The following is an 8254-nucleotide window of genomic DNA, read 5'->3' on the forward strand; positions in this document are numbered from 1 at the left end:
CTCTCTGTGCACCTGTCCCCTCATCTATAAAAATCTGGAAAGATAGTGTTACTCATTTTACAGGATTGTATGATTAAGAAGGTAAGCACATAGAACAGCTCATAACACTTATTGAGCACCTAATACATGCTGCCCATTATGATGTCACAGGTTGCAATACAGACTTAAACATTCACCTTGGCCTTCAGATTATTAGCACTAAAACAATCTTCTTTACAGTTAGAGTCATTTGTTTTTAAGTGAGGGGAGCTGACAGTGGCAGGAGGAAGCAAAGGGCTTACTTTACTGACCTGAAGAAAATCAGCTGCAGCGTCACATGACTGGGAGGGCAATAACAGGAAAGTGGATCTGGGTCCCAAGAAGTCAGCATCAGCACTTCCAAACTGACCAGCTGGCCTGCAGAATACCTAGGCCCCTGCTTCCTCCCATTTTTCCTTGCTGTCTGGCCCTTTTAGGGGTGTGAGTGCTTATAAGTAGCTAAGGATAAAACAAAACAGGGGGAAGAGTAAGGATCAATTTTGGTGTTTATTAGCAACTAAAGAACAGACCTTGGCCTATGAATGGGTCCCACATGTTTACCCTGTCTGAACGTCCAGCCTGCCTTCTCCTCCCCCACCTAGCCACTGGTACTGAACTATCAACAAAAGATTGCTTTTGGGTTGGGTTTTTAAGAGGGAAAGTCCTAGATTTGTACATTTGTAAAGAAAAAATTATCTGGCCCATATCTTTGCCTCCCGTTGTCAACAGCAGATCAGCAGCTTCCAAAGTTCCCCGACCACAGAAAGCTGAACTTCCCAGCTCTAGCCTTTCGAGTAAGGTGAGACTCACCTCAGAGTTTTGTATTTATCATTGGATTTTGCCAAACAAACCAGCTTAACGAAAAACATGGAATTGAGACTGTCTTCACAGGGCCAAAACCTGAACAGTAACAAGAACAGAAACTTGGCATTTGGGGCTCCTTTTGTTTCTGAAATACATCTCTTGTCTATCCCCTCCCTTCCCCCAGTAGTGTTTAAACAGTTGAATAAAGATTTCATTCAAAGGGAGCTGATTGGCTCTCCCACAACTGGGGTAGAAGGTGCGTCATTGAGCGTCAGCAGCCTCACTGAGGGAGGAAGGTGGTATTGCTGGCACCTTTTATGTCAGGAGATCAGCTTTCCCTTTTGGCCGAAAGTGTTTTGTTATTAGAGTTTGTTTAAAACTGGAATCCTTAGAGTCCCTTTCTGAATAGCACCATCAGCATCTTTCTAAGCAGCAAAGATATTTCTTTTCTACCTCAGATTTGGCCTTAAAAAATCAGACCCTGTCTGTTGGCTCGTTTTCATCTTCTAGACAATGAAGTTTTCAGACTTTTAGAAGTCTTAGAAATTTTACCTTAGAAATAATGAGAACCCGATTAAGAGGTATGTTTTAAAGATATAAGCCAAATGTTAAAGCATAAAGTGCAAGTCTTTGCAGACAACAAACTCTGTTAAAGGGGACCTTAAGAATGATAACTTAATAAAACATTAGGGTGATAAGTTTGGAGATGGAAGTTAGAGGGCTGTAATAAAATATAGTTCAAACCAAGAAACCTTTATTTCAATTATATTGTTGTAATCTTGCCTAGCCAATGGTAACTGAACCAGGTCAAGTGCAGAAAGGTAACAAGGAATTGAGGGGATGATGGAGAGAGAGAAGAAACAGATATGACTTTGGAGTTGTAAATTTTAGCAGGTGGTGGGATGGTGATAACTTTAATTGAAAAAGAAGAAATCGGTTGGACATAGAAGATGGTAATAATGGATTGGATATGTTGAGTTTATGTGCCTGCACGACATCTCCACCCAACCCTAAACTCCATGAAGATCGTCAGACTTCTCGTGTATTTCTTACTTAGAACACTAATTACCTAATAAGTGTCTGATGAAAAGTTGAGCTAATGAATTAATGGCGCCATATGGAAAAGTCCACCATACGATGGGAAGGTAAATCTAGAGCCCCAGAGAAGACCAGGATCTGAGATCCTGAGAAAAACCACACAGAGATTACAATTGAAGCCCCAGGAGCAGACACATTAGAAAGTGAGTGTGAGTCAGAGGACAAGGGTTTTGAAAACAGATTTTGTGGGATTGCTTAGTGTCAGCCCCCTGGGCACCCCTAAGCCTTCTAGACCAGTAGGACAGGGTACTCGATGCCCTTTTATAATTGCCAGACTGGTTTGAATAGAGTCTGAGGATTAGAGGCCCTTGAGAGGTATATGGTATCTTCCATGAAATATCTCCATCAGAAGGTATATTAATGGAGAAAGCAAGTCTCAGAGGAATTATGCCACACATCTTATTAGCAGATGCAGCAAAATACATTCATCAACCTTTTACATTTGGTGAAGTCCTAGATTTCCAACAGTACTTTGCGTGTAATATTCTCTCAAGACATATGTGACAGCGTTCTAGTGGTGGGATCAGCTTCTCTTCTAGGCTAATGAGATAAGGCCTCCTTGAAGGAGGGTCACATAGACCTAGTGGAGTCCTAATCTTAAGGAGTCATATGATCTGAAGTCAAGGCCCAATATTTTGTGCTGCCTTGATACCTTGTAAAATCAGGAGGACCTCAAATAGCCTAACTGCAAGTGCCCCTTCCCACTCCGTACCTATAGATAAGGTTGTCTAGCCAAACAAACACTATCATGGGGACGAGTCACAGTTCCTGCTTATCCCTGAGTAGCTGGCTTCAGATCCCTGCCAGCCCATAGAATTATCCAAAGATACCAATCACGTCCTCCCAAGGGAGCCAGGGCCACTTCCTCATCTTGATAATACAAAGCCTGCCTCCCACAGCTCCTGGTGGTTCACTCTGTTCCTGAGTGCAACCCCTATGTTGCTCTGTGTGGCATTTGGTGTCCTTCCCCCAGGCTGTAAGTATATGCGAATAATAAAACGCCGATTGTCTTACCTATCCAGTGTAGAGTGTCACGTATTTAGTCATCTCCATTCCAGGGTAGAAATGCCTCTTTCACCAATGGGATAAATTGTAGGTGATTAAAATCGGCCCCTCCAAAGGCATTAGAGACTACTGGAATCACCAGATCTAATATCCCATTCATGCAAGCTGCCTACACATTTCTAGCCAATCCTCATATCTTTAGCACCACCCATTTACCTAACAGAACATATTTATGACATTCTTGATGCTGATTTACAAACCTGATTATGGCATTGAAGCTCTCCTAGTGGCTGTTTCTAGAATGTGGTTGCCTAATAGGGTGTTACAAATGCTAACTGTATTTCTGATAGGGAACATCTAGGGTGTAGATTATATATATATTATTTGGTCTATACTAGAGTATTCTAAATTAAATTACAGATGATATGGATGATTGTTTCTTTTAGTTTTGAAATCAATTGGCTTGAACTTCTTTTTCATATCAGATGTGTACCTAGTATACCTTTTTCTAGTTCTCTGAGAATTTAGTGGGTGGACTTACCTCTTTCCTAGTCAATTTCAAGTGATGAAACAAGAACAGGAGAGACTCCTTTGACGTTTGGCAGCAAACTAAAGGAGAGTGAATATGAACTTGAAGAGGATGGAAAACTTTGGAATTTTTAAAAGTTGAATAAACTTATGGGTATTTGTAGGCTGGAGAGAACCACTAAAGATATGAAGATTAAAGATGTCAGAGATAAATAAACTACGGATCAAGGATATAAGAATAGGGGAGCCCTTTTTGCCAGCTGTCTGATGAAGTGTTATGGACTGAATCGTGTGGCCCCCAAATTCAAATGTTGAAGTTCTAACCCCCACTACCCCAGAATGTGACTGTATTTGGAGATAGGGTCTTTAAAGACATTATTAGGGTAAAATGAGGTCATATAGGTGGGTCCCTAATTTAGTATGACTGGTGTCTTCATAAGAAGAAGATCAGGACATAGACATGCATAGCAGGAAGACTGTGAAGACACAGTGAATGAATGGCCATCTATAAGCCAAGGAGAGAGGCCTTGGAGTAAACCAACCCTGCCGACAACTTGATTTCAGACTTCTAGCCTTCAAAACTGTGAGAAAATAAAGTTCTGTTGTTTAAGCCACCCTATCTGTGGTGTGTTGTTACAGCAGCCCTCGCAAACTAATACAAGTGGCATTTGCAGTCACTGAGAGCACAGGTTTTGGGATGAGACAGTGTGGGTTTGAATCTTGGCTGGGCTTCTTTCTGATTGTGTGATTTTGGAAATAACAGTTTGCACCTTGTATTGTTATAAAGATTAAATGAGATAATGCATATAAGGCCCTTAGCACAGTGTCTAGCAAGTGGTTAAGTGCTCAATACCTTTATTCCTTCAACTAATATTTACTGAAAGACTATGTGCCGGGCACAGTTCTAAGTGCTAGGTCATATCAGTGAACTAGACAGACAAAAACCCCTGTCCTCAGGGAGCTTTCATTCTGGTGGGGAAAATGGATAATAAGCAATTATATAAAATCTATAATAAGTTAGGTGAAATGATAAAATCTATAATATAAGTGATAAGGAGAAAAAGTAAAGCAGGGAAAGGGTAAATGAAGTACTAGGTGTATTGATATTTTAGATACGGTGGCCAGGGAAAACCTCACTGAGAAGGTAACTTTTAAGTTAAGACCGGAAGGGAGTGAGGGGGCCAGCATTCTCGCATAGGAAAGACCAAATGCAAAGGCCCTGTGGCAGGAATGAGCTTGATCTACATAAGGCACAGCAAAGAGGCAAGTGAATATAGAGAGGAGAGAAAAAGGGTAAAAGGAGCAGGAGATGAGGCCTCTCCTATAGGAACCTATAGATCCTATAGGGCCCTATAGTGACTAAATGGTGCCCCTCCCCACCCCTCCCCCTTCGGAAACATGTGTTTAAGCCCTAATCCATGGATATTTCCTCAGATGAGTATTTTGCTATACTTTATGTGGCAAAAATATGATTAAGGACCTTGAGAGGTAGAGCTTTTATTGGGTTATCCAGGTGGGCCCTCAATGCATTCGCATGTATCCTTACAAGACAGAGGTGACGATGGGAAGACACAGCAGAGAGAGATGTGCCACAAGCCAAGGAACCAAGCACCAGAAATCAGAAGAGACAAGGTATGCATCCTCTCCTAATGCTTCCAGAGGGAGTGCAGCCCTGCCGACACCTTGATTTCAGACTTCTGTCCTCCAGAACTGAAAGAGAATAAATTTCTGTTGTTTTAAGTCACTAAGATTGCGATAATTTGTTATAGAAGCCCTAGGAAAGTAATACAGTCCCTAGAGGTCATATTAAGGTATTTGACTTATCTTCTGAGCGATGTTGGGGATTGGCAGAGGGCTTTGAGTAGCGGAACTTTTGCTTAAAAAATCACTGATTTTTGCTTAAAAATCATTTTGGGGACTACGTTGGGGAATGGGGTACAAGGGGCAGAAGCAGGAGGGACCAGTTAGGAGATAATTCTTGTAGTTCAAGTGAGTAATGTTGGTGGCTAGGATCAGAATGGCTGAATGAAGGTGGTGAAAAGGGGTTAGATTCTGGATCTATTTCAAAGGCAAAGCCAGCAGGATCTCTGGTAAGCCAGATGTATAGAGTGAGAGGAGGGAGGAGTCAAGGATGATTCCAAGATTTTTGACTTCAGCCATTGAGAAAGTAGAGTTGCCACTACTGAAATGGGGCGGACGGCAGTAGGAGCTGGTTTGGGTGAGTGAGGTGAAGGGCCAGTTAGGGCTCAGTTTGGGAAGTGTTGTTTCTGAGATGCCTATCAGACATCCAAGTGGATATACAGAGTAGCAGCTGATACATGGGTACAGAATCCATGTGAGGAGTTCAGGCTGGCAAAGGAAGGAGAACACAGGTTATATTTAAAGGTGAGACAAGTTAGCTCTTAAACAATGGGGGCAAGGTGCTTGTTTCATTTTGTGTTGTTTTGTTTTAATTAACAGGACCACCACACAGCAAAACTTTTATTGAGTCAAAGCAGCACAAACAACTGTCTTTAGATGTCTACACTCGCAATAATTGGCTCCTGGTGTGTCCTTAATTGACTCTGAGAGCATGCACCACAACCACCAAGATAATGGCGTCATTTGGCAATGTTACTGACTTCAGACTTAGGAAAATGCAAAACATTTAAAAATCAGTAATTTTATAAAATCAGTCCAAGCTTCACTACTCTTGCAAAATACCCCCCAGTCTCCAAACAGTCCTCCCTGAACACAGATTGAAGAGAGCTCTGTCTGATTCTATACTCTTTCTCACGCTCCAAATGGTGCACCTCTGAAAAGAAAGCCTTTCATTGAGACCTAGGGAATGGAGTATATTTGCGGATCCCTTGGATTTTTTTTAGAGGATAAATTTGTAAATGTTTTAGGTTATGTTGAAAGAGCTGCAGAGCAAGTTAATTATTTTGTGAGAAAAATGTGGTTGATTTGAAAGCAATAACAATGACTTTAGCCTGACAACCACTGAGCTTTATATAGCACTTTATATTCGCAATCGGTTTCAATAACTGTCATGTTTATTATCATAATCAAGTCCATCTTACTTCCTCTTGAAAAGAAATCCAAAGATATCACCGACAAAGGGAAAAATAAATTTAAAAATTAGGGAAAATTAAATAGCTTACTTAGAAAACAATTTCCTAATTATTCTACTTTGATTTACTTCATTAAATACAGAACTTTATATGGGTCGAATATCCATTAGTTTAAATGTAGCTGGGGTCTCGGGGTGGGGGGCAGCAAGGTGGAAGAAAGAATATAGGCATTGGTGTGAGAACTGGATTCAAATCCTATATCTGCCCTTCACTAACAGTGTGCAAATCACATCAGCAATCTGACACTGAACCTCCACACTCTTAAGTGGGGGCCATAGTAATTACCTCATAAAGTTGTGAAACAAAGCCTTATAACTAAGGCACACAACAAAGACCTGTCAGAGTGCAGACACTAAAGGTCAGTTGCATTTGCTGCACACACTTCTAACTTATGTCATAAATTAGGTAACGGTTCCAGTTTTGTCCACCATATCCAGATGATGGAGGTTGAAAGATGAGTAAGCACAATTCTGGCTCTGGAGGATTTCACAGTCCCTTAGGGAATTCATTTATTTATTCATTCATTCATTCATTCAACAGATATTTATTAAGTGCTTGCTACGTGCCAGACACTATTCTAAGAATAGACAAAATCTTTGTACTCAAGGGGCTTACCTTTTACTGTAGATTACAGTAACCATACAAAGCAGTAGGCAATATCTGTACTATGAAGAGAACAGGAGTGAGGGGAGATGGTAGGGTTGCTATTTCCATGCGATGTTTGAAGGCAGCCTTTCTGAGGAGGTAATCTATGAGAAAAAATATGAAGGAAGAGAGAGAGAGTAAGCCATGTGGCTCTGTGACAAAGGAAGTAAAAAACTCTGTGGTGGGAATTTGCTTGGCTGAGAAATGGATGGGAGGCCAGTATGGCTGGAGCAGAAAAAACAAGGAAACAATAAAAGAGGTGAGGTTGGGGAGATAGCCAGGGATCAAATGACAGGGGACAGATAGACTTGCAACTCTCTGTAACACAAATATGGTGCTTTGGGGAGGGGAATTTTTAGGATAGAGTTTAGAGAAGGTCACAAATCTAAGCTGGTACAGCTTATGTGATGTGCCCTCCCATATATACCAATTACTCCCAAGAAGATGGGGTTGGTTCTTCACTATGACCAAGTGGTTGGTAGGGAAAAAGGATAAAATCATGGCCATTCTGAACTGGTATCAGAAAAGTGGAACAAGGACAGGGTCCTTGCTTAGATAATACCTGTTGGGCACTGATAAGCATCTTTGTCAACACCCATTACCCATAAACCCAGAGCATATGGCTTAGACTCTTTGGTTAGCTCATTGCCACCACTGAGGAAAGAAAAGCAACCAATAACACTCTCACAATCCTTTGCCATACTGGCACATACCCAATAATTATTTCTTGGCTGTATAAATCTACCTATTTTTTCCCTTTAATCAAAAATTAAATCATCACCTATTATGGGATAAAGCTCAAAACCATCCTGATAGCTAAGTCTGATGATGAGATTATTTGGCCAATGCATATTCAAGTTCGCGGTCAGAAACTGGAAATACCTTGCAAAAAACTCCTAAATAGTTTCTAGGTCACTTGCATTTTATTAGTCTAAGTTTGCCACAGAAGTGACACAGGTGGGGCAACAACTGAAGTCAGCCTTTTAAATTTGACTGTTGAAAGTCATTACTCCGAACAAAGAAATGGTAAAGAGGAAACACAG

Source organism: Pteropus alecto, unplaced genomic scaffold (assembly GCF_000325575.1).
Source record: "Pteropus alecto unplaced genomic scaffold, ASM32557v1 scaffold164, whole genome shotgun sequence".
Classification (NCBI taxonomy): domain Eukaryota; kingdom Metazoa; phylum Chordata; class Mammalia; order Chiroptera; family Pteropodidae; genus Pteropus; species Pteropus alecto.